Below are 26,616 nucleotides of genomic sequence, written 5' to 3' on the forward strand. Positions count from 1 at the left end.
CTTCAATAATAGAAGGTCTGAATTCTGAACATAAAATTACAAACTAATCATTATTCCTTTCAGATATAGAAAAATAAGGCTAGAGTAGAACAAAAGAATAACATTTTAATCTGATCTCACCTAGCTACTAATTGTGCAACTGTACTGACTTGTAGGTATAACGTAGATCAACTACTGGAGAATTTGTTTTTATAGAATAGCTACAAAACTTGGTTTTCAGGCTGAGCATTATTTGTTTTGTTCATTAAGAAAACTCCACTACTTTCAAATTCTGATTTTCATCAGAATAGTTGCTATGTCTCTAAATCTACTTTAAATGCACTAAGGATAGAACATGATTCCTGAAAACCTTTAACAATTTTTTAAGTCTCACTTTGTTTCCTATACATAAACTTACACATATGTTCCTGTTTTCACAAATTGGCCATAATATAAGCATGTCCTTGCTTTAACACTGACCTTACTGCTATTTAATCAGTAGTCATACTAATCTCAGTGTATTTTGTTGTCCACTTCAGTGACCAGTGCTCACATGACATTACTATAACAGGTAAAATTTTGATACTTTGTGCATCACTGGACTACCATAAAGTAAATAAAAAGCAATTAGCAGAAGTTGATGGGCTAAAGTAAAATTTTCTGATAGTAAGTTGTCTGATAGATGTTGAAGTTTGCCACGCCCAGCAGTCATTTCGATCAGAAGGCAGCACTCTTGAGTTTAACTGCTAATAAATTTCTGAGCATACATTATCCTATTCATGAAGACTTTGTAATGTTCAACATACATGAGACTAGTAAGACACACAAAATAAAGTTTAATAGTTTGAAAGAGCTAGACAGGCTTATGCTCTTCAATAGCACAAGTTTTATATGCATGTAAAGGTCTGCTACAAACCTAAAGAAAACATGATCTTTGAATTGCTTGTGCTCTATAATAATGCAGAGAAAGATGAAGAAGGGATCATAACATCTAAACATATATTTACAACTGCAGCTTTTGTAATCCAGTCTCTCTGACGGTCTCTCCCCTGGGCTTTTCAAGTGGAACATCCGTTGAGGGATTTTATTCTGATAATGCAGTGCTCTTAAGGCTGTGGATATATTAACTATAGGTAGCACTACTAAAATATTGTGTAAAGTTCAATTCTAACACTGAAAAAATCCCTCTTCAAAACAATTTTTTGAACTTTTACAGCAGAATATAATATAATTCCTTCTTCAACACCACCAGACACAGTTACTGAAAGTAAAAATCTGTGGGATGAACATTTTGTTTAGAAAACTTAAGATCAGAGAATCATAGAATCATAGTATAATTTGGGCTGGAAGGGACCTTCAAAGGTCATCTAGCCCAACTCCCCTGAAATGAGCAGGGACCTTTTCAACTAGATCAGGTTGCTCAGAGCCCCGTCCAGCCTGGCCTTGAATGTTTCCAGGGACAGGGAATCTACCATGTCTCTGGGCAACCTGTGCCAGCATTACTCTACCCTCATTGTAAAATTTTTTTTCCTTATGTCTAACCTGAATCTCCCTTCTTTTAGTTTAAAACCATTACCCCTTGTCCCGTCATAACACACTTTTCTAAAAAGTCTGTCCTCATCTTTCTTATAGGCTCCTTTTAAGTACTGAAAGGCAGCAATGAGGAGTCTCTAGAGCCTTTTCTTCTCCAGGTTGAACAACCCCAACTTTCTTGGCCTGTCCTCAGAGGAGAGGTATTCCATTCCTTTGATCATCTTGGTGGTCCTCCTCTGGACCCTCTCCAACAAGTCCATGTCTTTCCTGTTCTGAGGGCTCCAGAGCTGGATGCAGTACTCCAGGTGGGGTCTCACCAGAGCACAGCAGAGGGGCAGAATCACCTCCCTAGACCCATGCTCCTTTTGATGCAGCCCAAGATACGATTTGGCTTCTGGGTTGCAAGCGCACATTGACAGCTCATGTCAAATCTTTTATCCACCAGTACCCCAAGTCCTTCTCCACAGGTTTGATCATGCTAATTAGATGTCCATGAGCAAAAGAAAAGGAATAAAGAAGGTGGAGGGAATAAAGGCAATAGAGTGATTATTCTGAAGCAATATAAGTGGTGTTGTATTAGCCCATGTTGAAAGCCCACTTGGAATGACTAGGGCCATGGTAACCACATTCAGCCAGAGTTTTCTTTCAGCCTTAGTTACTCTAATAAACATTACGACTCACTTGAGTACAGCTGATCCATGTATTGTTTGAGTTACACTAAAACAGTTACTGAAATTTAATTTTAGAAACTGACCTACAAATAGACAAGTGATAATAACTGTTTTATTTTCCTGTGAGGTGTATAATAGCATTTTGTGTAAGTGAATTGCCCATTAATAGGCTCAACATGCTAGTTTTGACCCAGTGTAAACAAGACAGCTTCTTAATTATAATTTATCTAAGTGTATTGAATGTAATATAAATTAATGTGCTGCATTTAACAAATGGTATTAAAACTAATAATAAAAAAAGGATTTGATGCTGGCAAGAATTCAAGATTATTCTTTTGAACCTTTTGAAAACTGCAAATTGTTACAAGTTTACTACAAATTAGATCTTTATAAAAAACTAGTATGAAATAAATTTATTAGGTGTCTCTAAAGTATATATATATTGATACATTTTTAAATCAAATGTTTAATTTATTTATATATAGATACATTTTTGGTCTTCTTGAAGGATATTAAACTTATATAACAGGATCTATATGCATTAATAACATATGTTGTGAATGCTTAAATTCTATTAGTTATGTGTAATATACAGTATCCTGTTGTATCATTGTTTCTTACACAAGAAGATTTCTGATACACAAATGTTCTCATCTATTTTCCCATCAATAAGAAATATTTGTTTATGACTCTTGCTTTTTTGTTCAAGAAAGAGCATATAGCATCTCTACCGTTAGCAGTATGTTATCATTATTACTCACATATAGATTAAATATTTGGTGCAAAATTTTGAACATATTTAGACATATGATTTATTATTTTAAATTTCTACAACATGTAAAACTCTGTCCATAACAGAAATGGACACTTATGTCAGGACAGATTTCTGTAAAATAATTAACATTTTGAGCAGATTTCAGTTGCCTATACACAGGGATATATATATATAAATATATACTCTTTTATTTTACCTGACCTGTAATTTGAGATATCATGTTTTTTTCTGAACATCATGCCATACCTGTTAAACCTGTGCATTTATCTCAGACTTCCTAGAGTATCATAAATGGCACTAGTTCTTACATAATTATTGAAGTGATGATTCACATCCCTGCTCAGCAGAGTGACTGGAAAGCAGGCTTTAGTTTCTGAAGGGTAGGTGGCTAGAGTAATTTGTGATGCCCTGGAGGATCTGAAATGAGATAGGGACTTAGATTAGGTAGAAAAAAAATATTTGACTTGCAGGAAAACTGTGGTCTACTAGAACATTGTCTGGAGGCCAGTTGTTATATTCTGTGGTGCCTTCAAAAGGCACCAAATGCTCAGGCTCAGCAGCTGTAATGACAGCTTGGACAACCATCTAACACTGACATTGTAGACACGTTTACCTTTCTGGCTCTAGAACAGGGTTCTGTTCTGTGCCTAATACTATGCTATTTATGTGTAGCATAATGTCAGAGTTGTAGTCATCTCTGGTTTTTTTAAAAACTGTTAATTGAGACTGAGGTCATATGAAAAGCCAAGTTGTCTAAATTCAATTTCAGTTGCAGGAATTCAGCATCTTGTCTGAGTGGAGTACTGAAAATCAGTAGTCATTCATTCAAAAAAGATTTTAGGGTATCACAGTTCTCTGAGAGCTGGGGAGACACACATTGTGTTTTCTGAAACGAGCAAGCAGTTCTTCGCTAATTAGATTACTTTCCACTGACCTGAGAACATTCAGACAACATATGGTGATGACATGCTGGTGTGTTCAAAAGGTATGCTATAGGTTTTCCACTCACATGCAGCTTTCCTGACAACAAAATAGACCAAAAAAAAAAAAAAAAAAAGGAAACCAACTAAATTATAACATCTTTTAACTTGTTGTTAAGTTCTTTTTTTTTTTTTTAATTTTAATACTTCTTTTATTTTACAGAGGAGAAAGTATGGTTTGTCCAGAATTAATAGGATTACCTGGCAATTCCTTAATTCACTGTCTCTGTTATAGGAGGGAGGAGTTACTTAAAACGTTTGAAAATAAATTAATTATTATCTCAATGGCTACTTTTGGTCTATTTAGAGCCATATGGGTACAGCATGTATACATATATAAGATACACTTGTTTTATAAAATAATCATTGATTCAGTGAGAAATCACTTCATGGCCCCTCACTACCTTTCAGTCATGGCTTTACTGTAACCCTCTTGGGTTCTTGGAATGAGAATCAGGTTGTGAATTTAACCTCTAACTTTTTCACTTTGTTTTGTCAAGGACTAATGTTACTGCAGTTAGCATTACAGTGTGCATAATATGATAAAGCTCACTTGTTCATTTCGTAATTAAATGCCACCCTGTTCATTTCTCCACCCCCCTCTGCCCATTTCTCCTTGCATCTACCAAGTACTTGAAAAAATCATGGACCTTTGAATGTTGTAACTTTTTTTTTTATGCCCAAGGCTTGCATGGTCTTAACAGTTGCAACTATATTTGTATTTATGCTTTGATTAAGCTGGTTACAGTCCTAGCACTGTCTTTAAAAAGCCCATCTTACAGGCAATCAATACGAAAATACATCAAAGTAAACTCTTTGGATGCCATAAAAAGAGAACTTCCCCAGTAAAAGAAAAGCCTGAAAAAATGGTATATTTTCTGTAAAGCAGAGGAGATTTTCCATATGCTTCCAAAGCTACCCTAACGCAAATCCACTTTTGGCATTTAGTTTTGGTCCTAACAAATTTTGCAACATGCTTTAGTTTGGCAGTTAAAAGTAATGCTTGTTGCTTAGTATTTTCACAACAACTGCTATCACAGGGATCAAACTGAATAAGTACCTGTAAAATTAATATTTTTGATTCATTTCTTCTGGTTTCATAAGGCTGCTTTGCCTGCACCTGGTAAATCTTTTCCTCTTCTCTCAGTAAATCAGTTCTCTGTTCTGATAAATTGATGTCTGGCTAACTACAGGATTGTACTGTAAGTGACCCATCTATCACCTTTTTAAGTCTAAATTTCACGTAATTTAAAAATAGAAGATGGAGTAGAATGACTAAAAGATACATGGCATCAGGACTTCGTTTTTGTCAGACTGCTTCTTCAAGAGGAATCTGTATTTTGGGGAAACCAAATTAAATCTCTATATATCTCATTTGTAAACAGAAAGTATTTTCTCTCAAACAATGAAATGTGGATTGCCAGAAGCAGGCATCAGGATGTTACTGAAAAATTCCCAGCAGAGCTAAAGTTTCACTCAGAGGCTTACTCCTCAAAGCAGTCTCTGTAATTCCAGAAATAGATCTGCTAGTGGCAAGCTAAAGAAAGTTAAATGGTTTCTGAAGTCACATTTAAAATATAAACAAAATGTGGAAAAAAAAAAAATAAAAAATTACGTAAGGCACTGTCAAGAAGTATCCCTACTAGCTGTTAAAGTACAGTTTTAAAATTATATAAAGTACAACAAAGTGAAAAAAATCACTACTTTTAAAGTCTGATTCAGCTCCCAACAAATAATTTGAAACTGTGGTAATCTGTATTACCATGTGCAAAATAAAAATAACTCTTCTTTCAACAAAGAAGATAATAATTCTTCTAAGATATGAGGTGAACTACAGTGAGTATACTTGGATATCACCATCTAGTCAATTATGCTAAGTGTCAGGCTAGATTCTGTGGTCTGGCTAAATTTTTTAACAGGTGAGTAAGGGAAGAGATAGAAGTAAATGCCCTCTGCAAACTGGTGTAAAGCTGAGGCTGAAGCCATTTCTACTTAGTATGATATAAGAACTCTTAAAGGGAAATGTAAAGTTCTGCTCAGGATAAGCTACTTCCTTATTTTGAGAAAGTTTAACGTTTGGGATGTTTTCTGTTTTAATTCACACTGAAATGTTGCAGATCAGAGCCTTAAGAAAGAGATTAGTAACTGCCGTCAGTGATAAATACCTTTTTTCTATGGGTGAGGAGCTGTTTGTCAAGAAATACCCAGCAGTCAGCTGGATTTAAAAAATGCAGAACTTCAAAATCCTTGAACGCTAGCCAGATCTAAAGAACTTAACTTATGTGGGGCTATCAATTCTCTTATAAAATGTAGATTTTCCTGTATTTTGCTTTCAAATCCTGTATCCCAAAGAAAAGGTTCATATAGGACAATTATTTGGCCTGTATTTTCTCTTCCTTGGCATTTATTTGATTAAATCATAGAACAGTAGATAGAATTGTTGAGGTTGGAAGGGGTCCCTGGAGAACACAGGCACAAGTCCTGAACACTACTGTATTGCCCATTGTTCCTTGTGGGTCACCTTTACGTCTAACCTATAGGAAAAACTAATTAGAGCATTTGTCATAAATATCATCACTCCATGTACTTTCTGTTTCTGGGCTATAGAGAGACATTTCCCTGCATTTAGAATTAACAGCTACCTTTTGCAGGCCTCAAAGACTTAAGGTATATTATATAGTAGACAGGAAAAGGCAGTGTCTTGGAGCACTGAGGAAAGATCCAAACTCCACTATCTCATTAATTTTAGTCCATGTGTAATAACCTATGCTACAAGCTATAATGGTCTCTGAGTTGGGGCTTGCTCATTGACAATCTGAAGATGATACCACTTTGATAAAATATGCAATCAGATAGATGAAATGGGCCAACATGATTCTGTAGCATAGCAGACACCATAAGATAAGGAAAGAATAGTTCCATTAAATTCACAAACATTTGAGACTTAGAAATAATAGGACAGCAGGAATAAAAACTAATCGTCTGTCCACTCGGAGTGGATGTTGTAACCACTAGGTACTGTGCAGTCTTGCTTCCTCTGTGACTAAACAGATACACAAGGACTCATTGCAAAATGGAGTAGCTCCAGTCAGGCTCTAAAATACCCAGCCAATGAACATTTGGTGAATCGTAGGTGCGGCAAATCACGTAGATGATGAGTACCTACCAGACCAGTGTTCTCAGAGTGTAGGTGGCAATGCTTATTCACTCTCGCAGAGATTGTAGCCATCTTCAGTGCATTATCCAATATATAGATCAATAATATAGATTAAAGTAATCACAGAGATGACCTTTAACCAATAATTAAAGAAATTAAAACTATGCAAGATAATTTTTATCCTACTAACTGCAGCTATGCCTGGGAATCATAGGTGGAGCTTCTCTTTCCAGCTCTGTTTTTGGATTGCTGGTTGACTTTGGGCTTTGACTAACTACATTTCTGCTCTTGTCTTCAGTTTCCTGTTCTTTAAATGGCAAAATGATGCTGCTATCAGTCAAAAGAATAAGCTTTGAACTACCTGTTTAATAAGTTTCCTGTTGCGTATAGAATTTTCACTTACGGAATTCTTACATTTATCAACAATATTATCTCTTATTGCAAATTTATCAAGAAGTCTATGTGGATTGCATTTGCAACCATAATGGTTGTTACAAAGCAGAAGTTCTCACAAACAAATGTGGGGGTTCTAGAACTTAAATAAGAAGCAATGGAAGATTTTGGCACCATATGAATTTGAAAAAAAAATTGATGTGCTAGAATCAAAGCACCAGAGAGGTTTGTCTGTTAAAAGAGTGAAGAATTAATAGTCCACACAGATAGGTAAAATAGTTCAGGGTCTTGTCAGTATGCAGACTGAAGGACACATTACTATCACCTTGTAATGGTATTTATTTGCAAGCACTTAAAATATTACAAGTTTATAAAACAAAACAAAATTACAGAGTACATTCTGAGAAAAATGACAGATAGTGCTAGGTTCTAATCTAAACTCCATAGTAAGATAGTCATTACACATTGAAAAAAAAAATATTTTTATTTTTGAGAATTATTATTTAGGGTTCTTTCTTGTCTATCTTTGGATATTAAACAAGAAAGTGTTTCAATGTGGTCTGTACTAGCTAAATCATAAGTTGTTCTTTACCTTCAGAAAGTATGATACAAGTTAATGCCAGAAAAGTAAATTGATTATGACAGATGTACAATCTTAGAAACAAGGGAGCCTCTACTTTTTAACTCAACAATATCAATAAGAATATGGTACACCAATACCTTATTAATGCACTTGACTGTATGAGTTTCACATATAAATATCTCTGCAAATTTTCAGATGGTAAACTCAGTACTTCTTTCAGAAAAAAAAAAAAAAAAAAAAAAGTCTCGCATTATTGTGCTTCTAATCACCCAGCACTGTATTTGATTTTAAAATATTACCTGCCACTTCAGACAAAACAAGCTATATGGAACAAAGAGTTTTCAGGACGTAATGTTCACATTCTGGTACTGTGATTTACAGCCTATAAATAGGAAATTTCAGGAAATTTCAAGAGCTAGGCATCTAAAATCTTAAAATTCTCATTTTCTTAGGTCTCTTGGACAACTCAGATCTAGATGTTAGAGCAATTCAAACAAATATGAGTCATTTTAGTACTCTCTGGTTGAACTATTTCACTACCTCAAAATAGAAATTTGTTATTAAAGGACTATAATGAATGAATAAATCTAAATTAATTCCAGACTCAATCAGTTCTCCTTAAAGAAGCCCCTTATTTCTTTACTTCTTTCATTGTCATCTTAATTAAAATAATTTTTTTAAAAAAAACAAAAAAGTCTTGATTGACTCCTTGCTTTTTTGAGGAGTACTACATAACCAATAAGAACAGCTTATTATTTAACTTTTTTTGATGTATCCATGGAAAAAATAAAAAAAACCCAAACTATCCTCAAGCATGGAGTTCACTTGAAAGCAGTCCCCCTGATTTTGACCCTGAAAATCTCCCCGCAATGTTAGAAGCCTATCATTGCATACCATTTATTTTTTGCAGCTTATGATTTTGTAGTAAATTCAAAGGGCAATCTGTTGCTGCAGCCTTAACCAGTATAACTGAGTCTGGTGGTGCTGGATTCTGTATTATTTGAAGCCGAACTCTCAGCTACTGTAAATTGATCTTCCTAGGCAATATCTTTTCTCATATGGAAATGCTTCAGTGACTTTCTTTTCCTCTTGATTTTCAGGCTGCTACATATACATGGCACATTTTTTTTTAATGTTCTTTCAATATATAGTCCCTCTCACATAGCACCAAAAGCAAGCAACTTCACAGCTTATCTATGGTGTTTGAAATTCTTTTATTTTGTCCATTTCCGTAAAGGACAAAAAATACATAAGAGATGTTCTTTTAATTTTGTGAAACAAAAGATTCCTAATCAAATGATTTTTTCAGAAATATTGAATATTTTTAGTATTTTTTTCTGAAATACTATATATATATATATATATACTTAGTGTTATCATGGTCTATGATAAATTAACTTTCTTGACAAATTTAACCTATAATACACAATGACCTCATAAAGGATTATTAAGAATCATTGAGAATTAAAGCTCTGGTAGATCAATGGCAAACTAAACATGACTATTCATTTTGTATTGTTTTACTCATAATGTGATTTTCAGTTCACCAATATTTTGTCCCATAAAGCACCTTAAAAGCTCATTGTTCCCATATGATCATCTATCAGGTCCTTTTTAAGCTCAAAATTTAGTATACTTAAAAAAAAAATTAAACAAACACTTGTGGAAGGGCATTATCCCTTCTATCCTTAGTAAAAATAATTACTGTTTGATTTGTCTGGGACAGAGTCAGTAGTCATGTCACAAGCTAAGCTGGCTGTTTTCATGGAGTATATCTGTTATGCAGAAGTTGTTGTTAGAGGTGGAAAACAGTATGGCCATTCAGAGAAACACAGACCAGCTCACCTCACCTCATCCAGTCACAGACCACAGCTGGTAAGAGTTTGGAGATAAGCATAGGGTGTGGGTAGGTTTATGAACTCCAAGTTAAAATAATGTCATAAAGATGAAACTGAGACTTGTCCTGTAATTGTAATTCTATTTTTGATGCACTGAGGTATCAGGTCCAGCAACTTCCCCATTAGTCTCTGACTAGATGAGGCAATGGACCACCTTGAGATCAGGTGGTTGACTGAATGCCATAACCAACTTTGTAACAAAGCATTTGACTAATCCTTGCAAGAGCTCTCCAGGTGGGACTCTCAGATCGTCCTATTGATTTCCCCCATGCAACTCCTGCTGTTCATAGGTTACTTGACCAGCACACAGAAAATTTTAAAGAATAGAAGCAGTCCCTGCAGAATCGGCAATGATTAACTAGTTCAGCAAGACTATTTATGGAATATTTAGTGAAGGAATCAAAAGCAGAGAAAGGAAGGAATTTAGACGATTTGGGGGGAAACAAACATGAGAAAACAAAAGGATAAAGAGATGAAAACCATGGTTGATATGCTTGTCTGCCCATGCCTTGTGTTTGATTTGTGCAACTATATTTCTGGCTATTTTCCCTGGATGAGGGACTCTCTGCTCTGTGTCTGTGTGGGGGCCTGAGTGCCAACAGCTGAAGTGGGACCTCAGGTCATGGGGGCTCACGTGTCTGTGCTGTAGAACCTGGAGTGTGTGCAGGTGTGCAAAGGTGTGTGGTCATCTTGAGTGAAGACTGAGCTGCACTGGCTGGTGATGGGGTGAAGTGGCTTGGAAACCGGGGACTATGTGGGTGCGGGAAACTCCTGAACAGCTGCTTATCAAAGGGACCAGGAGAGTCCCATCTCTCAATTTTATGTATGTGTGCGTATGGAAAGCAACTGGGCAGAGCACCGAACTGGGGCTGGCTACTGTGTGCACTGTGTCTGAGCCCAGTTAGTGAATGAATCCACTGTGTGTTTGTGAGTGTCAGTGTGTGCATGTGTGTCAGTGTGCATTTGTTAGTGTGTGCAAAGAAGTCTGTACCAGCAGCTGGAATGGAGCTGTGCCCTTGGGGGCCCCTATAACCTGCAGCAATGAGGGAAATTGGGATCCAGAGGCAGTTACTGGGCAGACTGGGTGTCTGAGTCCAGCTGATGGAAGGGTGTGCATTGTACATCTATATTTTTATGTATATGTTTGCATAGATAGATAGACAGATAGATAGATTGATTTCTCATGACCACTGATAGGACATGAGGAAATTGAATGAAATTGTGTCAGGAGAAGTCTGGATCAGGCATTAGGAAAAGGTTCTTCACTGAGGGGGTGTTCTTTCACTGGAACAGGTTCTCCAGGGAAGTGATCATGGCACCAAGACTGTCAGAGCTTAAGGAGCATTTGGACAGTGCTCTTAGTCATATGGTTCAGTTTTATGTAGTCCTGTGAAGAGCAGGGTGTTGGACTCAATGATCCTTATGTGTCCGTTTCAACTCAAGATATTCTAGGTTTCTATGATGTATATAATATAACCTTTATATATATATATAAATATTTCCCACTAGCAGACCATCATCCTAATCAGCCATGGAGAGAAACAGAATGAGGCCATTGCTGGTCTTTGTGCTTGTGTGAACGTGGAGCCTACCTGTCTGTCTGTCTTGATATATGTGGCCACCAACAAGTACATGTGTATATACTTATATGTATACCGTATACATTTGTTTCTGTGTCTACTGGTTGTACATGCTCAGTCATGCTGCTAGTTGGACCTGAGGGTCTGGAGCTCTTACGGCCAATGGGCTGCTAGATTCAACAAGACCCAGCAACATAGGCCCATGGATCAGATGGGTCACGAGAGCAGGAGCAGCAGTTCAGGGAGTCTCACCATCTCCAGTTGAGGGTGCAACAGACTTTTATTGCCATCCAGAGGGCAACTGACTACCCTGTTTGAAAGATTTGCTTTGCATTATGAGTATTACCCTATGCAACAGATACCAGTAAATTAGTTTTTTTAACAAACTGCTGTTTGTGACTGTGCAATGAAGGTAAGTGATGTTAATGATGCACCATGCGTAATGAGAAGAAATGACTCTCTTTTAACCCTTTTGTAATTTTACCTAAACAGAAGTAGATAGGAAGGACGAGGATGAAAAATTTTAAGAGAAAGAGAACATACATGCTTTTTTTGTTTGGATTCTGATTTGCAAAAAAGTCCTTATGCTTCATTTGGACCATTATGTGCTATTTATGTATGAATATGTAACTCACAAATTAAAAGCCCAAAATGAAACTTGTTAAAAAGTTTATCTGAAAAAGTAATGACTGTCATTTTTCTAGATAACTGTTCTTCTGTCGTTTCAGACTACTTGTGGCAAATGTTAATGTCCAGGGTATGTTACTACTCACACATTTCAAAACAAAATTCTCTTTGTTGCTCACAAGAAAATGGTGCTTTTAACCTTTGTACATGTAAAGCATTGAATTTTTTGAGAATCAAGTACTTATTTCTTTCTGTGTGTGTGCTAAAAACTTATTTATGAAGCCTAAGGATCTAGGTTATACTGTCACCTCTATCTTTTTCTACCAAACAATTTATTAACTTTCTCCTTTACAAAGCCTATAATAAATGAATTATTATGGCAGAATTGGTGCTGAAATTTTCACCAGGCTTTGCAGCCTAATTCACTGTATATCGATTTTATGGACCAAGTGATTTTTCATATACCTCTGTATTTTTAGGGGACTTAGATTTTACTTTTTTTTCTAAAATTTTCTTCCAAAAGGCCTATGTTTATGAAGCACAAATCAGACCTTCCGCCCCCAAAAAAACCCCAGACAAACATGGAGATATGAAGTTGTGAGAAAACAAAGAAATAAATAAAACAAACAAAAAACTCTCAAACAAAAAAATATGATACTGTTGTTTGAAATGCAATTCCCTTTTGTTTAGATTCTCCCAGAGAGACATAAGAATGGCAAGTTTTTGATATATTTTCTGTTCCATGGAAGATCATCACCACGCACTTCACTTCCAAAATTAATCTCTTACCAACATAATTGTAACATTTTTTTAAAGTACTTCATTCATTAGGTTTCCTCGTTAGTGACAAATTCTGAAGTGAAAATTATGACATGAAGTGAAAATTATGACAACCTTACAGAAGTCATACTATAAAAAAGTAGTGTCCAGTATTATAACTTATCTTGCAGAATAAAACAGAGGACAGGGAAGGAATACAAATAGAAAAATAAAAAAAAGAAAGAAAAAAGAAAAAAAAAAGTAAAGGTAAGCTAGGAAACATGTATAAACACTTCTACCTTGCTTGACTAAGCTTTTATCTGGAGGGTTTAAATCATATTCCAAAGTAGTCTAAGTATTTTGTGTTTCAACTTAATATAAGATGATCTACTGTATATCCAAACATAAACCTACTGAAGTTTTTCCTACACCACAGTTGAACAGATGTACAAAATAAACATCAAAAAGTTTGAAATGTGAATCCATATATCACCTGAGAGATCTGACTCATAATACAGAACATCAGTTAACAAACCAGAAATTATCTTGAATACTTATTTTGACAGTAAAAATAGTCTTCACATAATTGTGATATTGGTAGGCATTTCTTAATGTTTCCTAAAAATCTCTTTATGTAACTAGAAATGGAGATAAAGTATGAAAATAACTTTTATGACCAACAAATCAGATTTAATTTGCTCTAGTTTTTAGGGCTTTTTAGGGTTTATATGTTTATATTTATAAAATAAAATTATTATAGATGAAAAAGCAAATTCTATTACTTTGAATATCACATAATAAATGCACTGTATTTTTAAAAAGCTGCAGGGTAAACACAAATTCCCTAGTCTCATGTTATAAGAAACTTTCTTGATTTTATTGGACCTTTTTTTTTGCTATGAAAATTGCCAAAATTGAAGGTTCAATTTATTTTATAGAGTAAATTAAATTCTGTCATTTTGTATGACTTATCAACATACCTGTAAGCTATCAGATGAGAGTCATGCGTCCAGAAAGGCTACCATATCCTCTTTCATAGCCAATTGTATTCAAATAAGTAGTAAAATTTGTTTAACTTCCTTCTCATGATCATTGTAGTTGATCTCTTCGCATGTTTAATCTGGAGCATCATGAAGACTGCAGTACTTAATTTTATTTACTGTAATACAAGCACTGAATACTGTTTAAATCAATAACTTGCTATAGAGAGAGATGTAAGTGCTTAAATTCTTCCATTTCATGACTTCTCATTAGGCTCTATTGACTTCCACAGCTCATAGTGTACAAAAGAAACTGTGAACCTTTATAAAGTTGCCAACAGATTTTTTTTTTTTCGAGAAAATGTGCAGTATTTTTTACCTATGATTTCAACATAAGTCTAAGGCTGTATATTAAAGTGTGATAGTTGGCTCACACAGCCATGCCTTAGAAAATGCTTATACGTCAGTGGAAAACACAACAGAGATTGATGCGGAAATCTTTAGGGAAGCGTGCTATGGTGCCTGACAATGGATATAAGATTTACGTTTGGCCCAGTGCAAGATCGCTAACTACAAGGAGGAGTCCCTCAGTTCTTTACTTGCCTTGATCATTTATTTGCTGTGTGACCTTAAGCAATTCTGTTCCTCTCACTGTATTTTGCTGTGTTTTGTTTGGCACATCTTCAGGGCAGAGGTCATTTCCAAAAGCAAGTCACACAGTCTCCAGCTCTATTAATGACAGCAGTGGTCTGGATCCACTGAAAGGTATTTTATAATTTATTTTTACTTAAAGAAGTTACTATAATAGAAAAATGTGTACTTAACACTTTATTTACTATAAGGAGTTGCTATCATCGAATCACCGATATATAACACTATACTTATTTATTTGAAAATAAAAAGTGACAGAGGATGAGGGAAGCTTTTTCAGCTTCTGTAACTAGCTAAAAGTGAAGATGTGACTACTACAATCTAGTTTTCATGCCACGGTAAATACTTTCAAATAATGATTTCTACACTATGTATGGATATACAGCGAAGTCATAAATATCTTAAGACTTCAATCTAGAAAAGAAATTCATTTCACAAATAGTCCCATTGGGTTCCACTAAAAGATTTAGATGTTCAAAGATAAAGGTATGATTCGGTGTTTAAATGTATCATACATCTCATGAGTACAGACAAATGGTTTTTAGACCAAAATACGTTAATATGGCAGGAAATCTCCAGAAGCTATTTTGATTGAAGTAAAGCTATTGCTTGTTGGGGGAAAACAAAAAAAAAAAAAAAAAAAAATTTCTCAAGAACTACTTCCTTAAAATTAGTTACGTAGAAGACTTACACTACACAACAAGCAAACAAAAGTAAACCACTGTTTTCATTTTTGCTTCTTCATTTGGCTTTCTGAAAGAGAAAATTAGTACTATAAATGAGTAAGAACTAATTAAATTAAGTAACCATGACATTTGTACTAATGATACCAATTAACCAAGAGCGAAAGAACATATTAAGTGAAATACAGAGCTACTGTCTAAAATATCATAATATGAGACTGCACTTCATACTGCTGCATTTTATTTAGAGCTGTGGTGTCTATGCAGAGGTGAGCCTTTCAAGGGTGAAATTCAGCACGGGACAAGAAGAACCTAACGAGAGGAGCCTGATCTGAGTATGACTTTCATTTGGCATCACTGCTGAGGTCTGCCTTCATACAACTTCTCCATCTGCTCTTTCAGCAGTTGGAAGTCCTGGCTGAGTAAAAGTTTAGTACGCACACAGAGGTAAACACAGTAGAACCTCAGATACTAGTTATTGCCAAGTAAACAACAGAAATAAACATTTGTAGCAATTCATCAACAAATCACACATTCCCATCATCAGACATTTAATGGAAATCTGTAATGAAATCACAACATGTTATGGATTATGAATGAACTGCAAACTACTGTCCATGGTAGTGTGGACCATCAGTAATTTGCAGACCAATTAGGCTATAATAACCCAGGAAGAACTGTCTTGGTTTTTTTTATATACAAGCAAAACAAAAATAAACTCTGCAGACCCATTTTCTCAAATGACAAAGGGCAAAATACAAGTTAATAAAATAACTAGAGCCATAAAGAGGTTAAAAACAGTGCAGGATTAGAACATATTTTTCAGTGTTTAAGTTACTCCATCATAAACTTTTTGGTCATTTAGGTTTCAAGCCAAGTAGAAAATGCACAATATGAACATTTATTCAAAGATTCAAATGTGAGTATTTATACAGACACCTGAGTATGTAGGCACCTGTTTGAGATGACTGGTGTAAAACTTTAATCTTGCCATACAGTCACTTAATTTCACATGTATTTACTGTGATAAGTAAAAATTAATTTGCTAGTAATCTTTGAGATGTGAGACAAGAGAAAATATAACATTGTTTTGTTTTGATTTGTTTTGTTTCTAATTTCACTACTAAAGGTTTTGTTGGTTGGTTGGGGTTTTTTATGTTTTATGGTTTTAGTTGCAAAAGTTAAATATATCTATAGACTTTAAGTTTTTTTAGATTACCAGTGTATCACCAAAACCAGACGTTTAACTTAGTTTTATTGTTTCTTTGGTTTTAGATACGTATTTTCTATCTAAAAAGCCATAATGTCCCATTTGAAACCATAGTGACATAGTATATTGCACAGCTAGTTACGCACGGAAATCACTTTACAACCTGTGAGGTTATAAAGAAGGTATGTTTATTCAGCACTGGGCACACACAGGGATAATTCCTCCAAGGTGTGGCACTCTGTAGCAGCCACGAACCTGGTTAAATGCTGTAAAGTATTACATATTCATGAGAATTCTAGGAACGCCTATACATATTCATATCCTGTCCCCGAGAAGGCGGTTCTTATTACAATGAGTTCCAGGAAATCATTTCCATAGTCTCCACCTTTGGCCCCTCCTGGTTGTGCCCGTGCAGTGCCACCTGGTGGTCGTGGGCTGGGGTCTTTGGATGAAGGCTGCTCAGCTTTCTCGCTGTGTCCTTTTTACCTCTGGCCTGGTGTGCTGAGTTGGCTGGAGCTCAAACTGATGAGCTGGTTAGAACTGGCTTATCTCTTCTCCTATGCCCAAGATTCTCATTATCTTGTTCACCCAAGGATGCAGTTGGGTTTTTTATCTTTGCAAGGCCTGTGAAGTCGTCAGTGAGCTCCTGTTTCTCATACAGTAAGTTACACAAAGCTCTAAGCTAGGCAATTGGTATGTGGGTTAAGGGTTAGCTCTTTAAATGTTAGCTCTTTAAGTGTTAGTTCTTTAAGTGTTAGTTATTTAGCTCCCTGTATCACTAGCAAACATGATAAAAAAAAAATGCTTTTTAAATAAACATCTGAAGACTTTAAAATAAAATATGACTATTTACATAAATGTGAATATAAAATGTGAGCAAGTTAACTATGTAAATATATAAATATATGAATATACTGTTTTTCAGTAAAAGGTATGGAGGGCTGTTCATATATGTATTGGTTTGGAAAGGGAAATAGATGAGCATTTTTTTTCTTAAAGGTGCTAAATTATAACATATTACAGATTGAGAGGTAAAAAATAATACTATTGGTAAAAATAAGACCAATTAACGTCGAAATATTTATTACAAACAAAAAACTTCGTTGTTTTCAATGGGGCTCAGATTGTTTTGATATTGATCCTGCAAGTGAAGCTAGCCTTCATTATGCCCATTGGTTCATTATTACTGAATGTCCTTTGGCCAAAAACACAGGCTGATTTGTTTGAAAGCTGTAGACAGCTTGTTTCTAAATGGCTGTCCTAAATTAAGTTTAGCCAGTTAATGAAAATGGCCTCTTATCCTCTTCAGCTTTGAATGAATGCTAGTTGAGAGAGAGTGAGAGGGAGAGCTCACCATAATCAAGATAAAGATGGGGACAGTAAGTTTTTAAAATGAGTCGTCTAATGTAGATATAACTTTAACATCATCTGGTATATGATTAGAAAATTGGCTTAATTAGATTATGTACCTTATGGTCATGTCAATGATGTTGATTGATATATTCCCACACCATAGCCAAGACCACAACTGAGACTTCACATGTGAAATTATGGTAACATGGTAAACTGTAAAGCACAATTCCTTTAAGTGTTAGCTAAGATCAACATTGTCAGTTGCGGCAGTCTGTTGCATTTTGTATTGTAGCAGTCTGATCACATTTCTGAGACTGAAATGGCTTTGAATAGCGTTGTTCAGCACATTTGTTTTATTATAAGACTTTTTTTTTCCAATAAAGGTGGATATCTAGTATATTAGATTTACTGAAGCAGTAGGCAAATGAAAGATGATATTAAATTTGCATACAAAAATATTACATCTCTTTTAAATATCCATTTCTTTAGTATATATCTATTTCCTTTTTTTATATGTAAATTTGACACAAAACTCTAAGATAGTTTTGAGTTTGTATTTTTTCAATTTTTTATTATAATTTTACTTCAATTACATTAAAGGCAATAATATAATTCATAGTTTTAGTGACAAAATGATCCCCTAAAGGAAAATAAGAATACATATAACTGAATAAGAAACAAACAGCTTTATAGATGATGATCATAAAATGCATGCTAACAAACAACCTGTCTACACTCTTCCACACAAAAGAAAATTTATATTTGGAATCATCATGACGATATGAATTAGCAATCATTAATGAAAATGTAATTATATCTTTAATGAAAAAGAAGGAAACAGATGCAATTGCAGATGTATGTTAATTTTAGTTTGTAGTTCAGAGTTTGTAGCACTCTCTACTAAAATTCTCCTTTGGTCTCTGTGAGAACCGGCATAATTTCACTGGGGCCATGCTGAAGTTGGTATTTTTATGCAAAATTCAAGGATTGCTGCTAGACTCATCTTAGGAAAAAAATAAAACAAAACAAAACACACAACAAAACAACAACAACAACAACAAACCAAAAACAAACAAACAAAACCACACACATACAAAAACCAAAAAAACAAAACAAAAAAACAAAACCAAAAAACAAAACCAAAACAGAACAAACCAAAAAACCCACACACAGTAGCTGTAAGAGTAACAGAAACATACTAACAATAAAACTAATGAACAATGGGATATTTTTTCTACTTTTGTCTTGAAATAGTAGCTAAAACTCAAACTCCTCAAAAATTTTTGTTTCCTGCCCAGGAAATAAGAGATTATATCAATTGTCCACTACATCATTAGAATAAAGAGTCAAAAATGTTTTTAATTTCATATTAGATGCCATTGATGCCACCAATGAATCCTAAGGGACACCTATAATTCCCAGGAGGAATCATTTTCCTGTTAAACAGATTTCTTCTGAGCAAGTCACGCTGATGCATCCCCTGCACAAGTTTGTAAAAAGCTAGCCCTCTGGATACCTTGGTAGCCCTCTGGATACCTTGTGTCCATAGAAGGCAGTGACATCTCAAAAGATCAGGGTAGTTAATCTAATTTATGTTCTTTTTAAGCCTTTCACCCAATCTTTATAGGCTTTGGAGCCATGTTTTGTTAGTAGAAGAAATTATAGAAATCAATGATTGCTACTACAGTATAAGAATTAAAAAGATGCTTCTAAGGAACAGCAATAGTCTTACTGTTTGTGGGAATCATTGTAATACTGTTAATGAATTGTTATTAGTAATGTTAATTCTGATAAATATGTTATATTACTTACATTACATGTTTTAAATTTTAATAATATTGACTCCTGGAACAGTGGCTTTTGTTATTCTAGTTTTATCTCACATTAGATGTACCCAGACCATTGCTTGAATAAAAAGATAACAATAAAAAGCTGCTTTTGATTATCTTCTTTCTTTTTTCTGCCTTTTTTTCCCCAGAGGCTTGAACTTCTTGGCTGGATACTCCATTTTCTTTAGATTTCCCATAGGGTCTTATGAATAGACCTAAAGAAGTGTAGTCTGATGAGCATCAGCTATCGGAGATTCATATTGATAATGCCTCATGGACTCTTGTGGTGCTTCCCATTTGATAGGGTATATTTCATGCCCCCAGGATGCATATGTCACGTACTGACAAGGATAATGGCCGAAACATTGTGGCAAAACCAGTTCATCCAGCAACAGGAGATGATACATTCAGTATAGGGTGAACTGCGATTTACATATCAACGACAAGCTAACGAGCCACAGCCCAGGCCGGCTGGCCGATACCAGAGGTGAGGGATGTGAGAGCACATAGCTCCATCTTCTGATATGCCCAGCATGGCACAAAGGGAAAAGCTGAGACCCCTCAACATGGCCTGAGACTTGTCGAGACTTGTCAAGGCTTGTCGATCTTTCACAATCATCACTTCCTCCACAGACTTTTCTCTTTCACAATAACACCTCCACAAAAGACCAGAAGTTATGCAAGCGGGCAACCCAGAGGGCTGTAAAGGCCCATCTTGTGCAAGCACTGGCGGCGCCCACCCACCATCCTGAAGACCACTCTGCTCACCAGTCTCAGTAAATGAACTGAACAAGACACCAAAGGATGCCGCATATCGCTGGACCCAAGACTGCGAACTCCATCACACATAAAGCAGAGCTGTAAGGATGGTGAAATCTTTCTCTCTCTTTTCTTTCTTTCCCATACTTCTACTCTTTTGCTTTCCTTTTTATATGTAACATAGTAACATAAGATTTACAGCCCCGCACATGCTGCAAACTTTTACTGTTTACCAATCGAACCTACAATGACGTAAATCCTTCTGCCACCTAATCATATACCATTTGGGCCAAGCTGCAAAATAAAAGCCTTTTGTTTGCAGGCCTTAAGTACTGTGTGTACTGTTTTCCAACCTGGGGGGGATGGGACCCATGAACCTGAGTCACTTCTCCCACACTCATACCTGAGGCCAGGACGTGACAGCATAGCAACAAGACTTTAACACATAATTATTTCCACAACAGGTCTTAATTGTTCCAGTACTCAGCATTAGAATGTCTTATTTTTAGATGACTATAATACCCAGCACAGCAGGTAAAGACCAAAATTCCCAGTATTGTGTGACAGAAACCTTAAGATACCCCTGTAACTTCTATACAATTAAATAGCCACATCTTATTTCCTACACAGTAAATAAAAAATGTTCCTTGTGTACTATCCCTCCTTCTCTTTGTGACAACTAAACATACGTGGTCATGTTAATGTGATGCAAATACAGGCATTCTGGGAAGAAATATGACCAAGTAATTTTGTTAGGGCAAAACAAAGTTTACTTACTGTCGATAAATCAACTTTAATAGAGACAGGGATTGTTTACACTGCACTCCAGATCTTTAGCACTGTAAATAAACATGTATATTTACTAAAGACAAAGGAAGCCAAAGAAACCTGTATTCTGGTAGCATTGTAAGTAATACGTAATTCAGGTAAGGAGTGGAGCTCTCATCACTGCCCGAATGGCTATTTCTCATCTCTAGCTCTCAAAGTTTCATCCACAACTGTCCTTTAAGCACTAATGAATCTTACAGGAGCACTTCAAGGAAGTGAATCACACCATGTGCTGCGAACAAGATATAAAAAGGAATTTATAATGTTAAAATTTACAGGGGCTGAAAGTGAATACAAGCTTCACGTATTTAGGAGTCATGAAGGTTTGATGGCCATTTTTATGCTTCCTAGAAGAAACATAGTTGCTTAGGGATTCTTCAAATGTGAATTTACATGTCCTTCAAGATAAAAGAACAGATTGGCAATTTTTATGGATATGAGTATTGCTCCAACCATTTAAATTTACTAACTGACATGGCATTTGGGTATACATCTAAATCCTTTTATGCTAATTCTTCTAATGCTCGTGTGGTTGTGCAGAGGACAAGAGCTATACCTTCACAAACATATCAGTCAGGATCTGGTCCCTGTTGAAATTATTTTTCAGATCTGAGAGCCTTTTCATGCCATTTTGACTCATGCAGAATGCTACTTTACTTTGCAAGCATTTCTATTAAAAACAGCAAGACTACTGGTTCATTTAAAAAAATACATTTTTTTCTTGGCTTGCAAATTGTCATGAGCTGCTCAGCAACACACATAACAGGAACTTTTATCACTTGACCACTCTTAAAAGGCCATTTTTACATATTATACCAAATGGAATCTATGTCAGCTACAAAACGAAATAAATATTTGGGTTAGAATGTGTCTTTAATAATAACAGTAATTATATTTAGCACTTACTTAGCAATTTTCATCTGCAAAGCACTTACTACCAGCAGTAGCTACCTAATTCTCACAGAACTTCAGAAAGGTAGGCAGTTATTCCACCTCCCTGTAAGGGCACGCATTGTTGGTGGGGAGATGATTGTTCTCTGAAGAGAATGGAGGAAAGAAAAGGAAAGGAAAGGAAAGGAAAGGAAAGGAAAGGAAAGGAAAGGAAAGGAAAGGAAAGGAAAGGAAAGGAAAGGAAAGGAAAGGAAAGGAAAGGAAAGGAAAGGAAAGGAAAGGAAAGGAAAGGAAAGGAAAGGAAATCCAGAAATTACGAGAAGAAAGACTTTAATACTAATAGTTTTAGGAGTCAGATAAAGTGTGATGGAATAGTTCTGTTCCTCAGGACGTACAGGAAGCTTAGTTTAATAAATAATGACTCACTAGACTCATAGTCCTGTGAAATATTACCTCCATACAAAAAGTATATCTCTAACCTACCATCTTGAACGTGAAAGTCAAATGGAAAACTCTATCTTCAGAAGGAGTTCTGCTGAATCATTGTTTTCCTGAGTACACAGAGCATGAGCAAATTTATCTCAATCTCTTTCCTACCTGAGAGCCTTATGAGTTCTGTAAGTTCTCCACTGTTTCACTGCTACCTCAAGGCAACATATCTCCGGTGTGTACTGTGCAAGATGCACCTCAGTTCTTTACACTTGGCACTTAGAAGATTGTGGCTGCTCTCTAGAGGAACACAAAGGAGCAAGAGTTTGCCTGCCTGTTTAAAAAAGAATTTAATTTTTCCCATTCTATGTGTATTCTATAACTGTGTTGGTATTGCCATTTATGTAAGCATAAGAGAACATATTCTTGTAAAAACAGTTGGATGATCTAAACAGATGTTATTTCTATTAACAGTCCAAATAGATTGAGAGTGGGAAATATGACAAATAAAGAGCTATGGACTTATCTCTAAGACTAATTAGGACAATTTAAAAGTGACCTGTCTTGAAGGAAGTGCAGTACACAATAGTAAGTTCTTAGTGGTAGACCTAGATTGACATTTTTCTACAGATTTTTTTTTCTTTTCCATTGAGAAGTGTTTATTCAATAGCACTGGAACTTTACACAAATCGATTTTTATAACAAGTGGTTTGTAGGACTGCATATCTGGAGCATCTTGAAAGGATCATTATTCCATATTGTAATCATATTTGAATATAATCTGCCACTATGAAGATAATATAATGTAAATATCTCATAGTTTCTTCCACCTGTGCCTTTCCCTGACAGTGCCATCTGAATTCCAGTTCAGTTTTGCTACCTTCCATGATATCCTGTTTATTGCTCTGATCTCTGCGTACCTGTTTTTCCTCACATTTTGCTGGGGCTCCTTATCATGCCCTTCTACTATCTTTACTTATTCTAATCTTAGATATGTTCTTTTGTCTTAATTTTGCCCACCATACTCCATGTTGTCTCCTTCAAAGTTTCTGTTTCAGTCCCAGCTGACTGTCATTTATTTGCTTCCTCTAGTCTGCAGCAGGCAGATATCCTTCAACACTTTTAAGATTTCAATCTTCTCCCTCTATTCTCCTTTTCCTTTTGCTCTTCATATCAGCATGTTTGGTTTCTGCTGCCTGGACGGGACATTCTATCCCACACTACATAAAGTAGAATCTAAGTTTGTTTAGTCTATCTATCCATCTGTCTGTTGATCCGTTGAAATTTCCACTATAGTACTCAAGTTAGGCTAAAGAAGAATTTTCTGAACAAAATTCATCAAATAATTGGACTATATCTCTAAGCTAAGTTTACAAACAATTGATCATGACTAGTTGTAGTCATACAATAATACACAAATAGTCATTGTATCAAATAGTCATTATATCAAATAATACATGAATAGAAGTATATATCAACTCTATTTTCATAAAAATTTGGAAAGTTATTCTTCTTTTCAAAAAGGAAGACCTCTTTAGGGTCTATGGATTAATTCAGCATATACAGCATGTTTTTCTATAACCATTATGATACAACTAATTTTGAGAAAGTATATTCTATTCCCAACACACATAACAGAATTAAATAATGCAAGATAAGAGCAGTGCATGGAAGAAATTCTGCATATACTGGTGTAAAAACAGATGATGAATGCAGTTTAAATTAAAGCATTCAGTCACAAAGTCAATAATGGAGATAGTGGGAGGGTGATGGAATTAAAAGAGGGAAATGAGGACAAGCTTTTATTTTTTAATTAGATTTGGTGTGAGATGGAATATAGATAAGGTAGAATTATGCCCTTCCCCTAGATGTCCCAAATATTATGGATTGCATAAAAGAAAGCCAAGTGTGGCAATATTTAGGACACAAAAGTTAATTTAGATATCGTATTTGAGTAAAAAGTTATGAAGGCCACATCTACTAAATAACAGAGCTGGACAAACTACTTGAAATCAACAATTTATACAAAAAATATCATTTTTTGGTGTCTTTGGCAATCTTAGGGGTTTATAACTTGATTTGCATCAATGTAGCTGCAATGAAATATTGTCTGAAGATAAAAAACCTTTCAAATTTCCAAAGCCAGTTAAGTCTTGTTTTGTATTTTCTTACAAATCTCTCATTATTTAAACTTAATAAAGTAAGTTTTCCTTTTCTCTGCAATTGAAAAGCAACAGCTCACTGCCATCATGACCACTACTACCCACTTTTTCTTCTTCTTTTGAAATTTTCTGAATGAGTAATCTATAACCACTAAATTTAGTTCCTGTCCATAAACAGCTTTTTAGGATTGCGTCTGATCTTATTAATCTTTCTTTCACATATTAGATGTTTAAAAATGACTTTTTTGTTATATTTTGAGGCCTCATCCTTTCCTTGGCAAATGTTTTTACTATAGGAAATTGCACACTCTTTCTTGTCATCTTTTGGAGTTCAGAAACAGACTCTTGTTTCTACTTTTATTTCTCTGCATGGCTTCTAACTTTTTGTCATTTTTTACCTCTCTGTCTCTTTCTGAACTATTAGCTCCGCAAAGAGAAAAATACACAAAATCAATGTTTGTCGCTCTGCCCCCAAAATTATGGCAATAAGCTCCAAGGTTTTCACTTGGTTTACATGAGAACACTGTCTCTGGAACTCAAAGACTGTAAAAGGAAAGCTTTTAAGTAATTTGGACCAAATCTTTGAAATATATCAAGCATCAGGACAAAATAAAATATTATTTAGGATTGATATATATTAATTGTTTTGGACTAGTGTCAGAGATTTACTATTTATAGAAACACATAATTTGTTATATAGACTTTCTAATGAGTGCTTCCATTAGCAGAAATGAAGGAATATGCATCTAAATTAGTATAAATTCGAATACACCTAGTACAATTTTCTGAGAAACCTCATTTAATATTTTTTCTTTTTTTTCTTGTTTCAATCCGTTGTCCATTTGTGCTGCAACTTATTCTGTCACAAATATCCCTAGAAAATTTTATAAATATTTATTAGCTTGGAGTGTTTATATTTTTGTATGTTTATTTGTTTTTATATATATATTAAGTTGCTTGAGCACTGCTTGAGCAAAATAGATTGTCTTTTAAGTTACCTTTTGCAACATGGTTAATAATATCCTGGCAAAGACTTTTAAAAATATGTTTAATTACATAACTTGATATAAACTTTACAATAGCATTCGTTTGTGACTTCAATGTAAATTTTAACATTACTGGACAAAAGCAAAAAATGGAGCTCAATAAACTCATAGGTATTAGATTCTTTCTATTAATTATATACTTATTTTAAAATGACCCGTTCTGCATCAGGCAGTTAAATTATTGGTGGCAAACTTTGCTCCTTCTGGACATGTCTGTAGGAAAGGTGAGGAAAGAGTTAGTTCTGGTCTGTCTTTCTTTCTCTCTCTTTCTTTCTTTCTCTCTCTCTCTTTCTCTCTTTCTCTCTCTCTCTTTCTCTCTTTCTCTCTCTCTCTTTCTCTCTTTCTCTCTCTCTCTTTCTCTCTTTCTCTCTCTCTTTCTCTCTCTTTCTCTCTTTCTTTTCTTCCTTTCTTCCATTCTTCCTTTCTTCCTTCCTTTCTTCCTTCCTTTCTTTCTTCCTTCCTTCCTTCCTTCCTTTCTTCTTTCCTATCTTTCTTCCTTTCTTTCTTCCTTCTTTTCTTTCTTCCTTTCTTTCTTCCTTTCTTTCTTCCTTTCTTTCTTCCTTTCTTTCTTCCTTCCTTTCTTCCTTCCTTTCTTCCTTCCTTCCTTTCTTTCTTCCTTCCTTTCTTCCTTTCTTTATTTCTTCCTTTCTTTCTTTCTTCCTTTCTTTCTTCCTTTCTTTCTTCCTTCCTTTCTTCCTTCCTTTCTTCCTTCCTTCCTTCCTCCCTCCCTTCCTTCCTTCCTTCCTTTCTTCCTCCCTCCCTTCCTTCCTTCCTTCCTTCCTTCCTTCCTTCCTTCCTTCCTCCCTTCCTTCCTCCCTTCCTCCCTTCCTTCCTCCCTTCCTTCCCTCTTTCAGTCTTTG

The sequence above is a fragment of the Caloenas nicobarica genome, chromosome 1, assembly GCF_036013445.1.
Source record: "Caloenas nicobarica isolate bCalNic1 chromosome 1, bCalNic1.hap1, whole genome shotgun sequence".
Classification (NCBI taxonomy): Eukaryota; Metazoa; Chordata; class Aves; order Columbiformes; family Columbidae; genus Caloenas; species Caloenas nicobarica.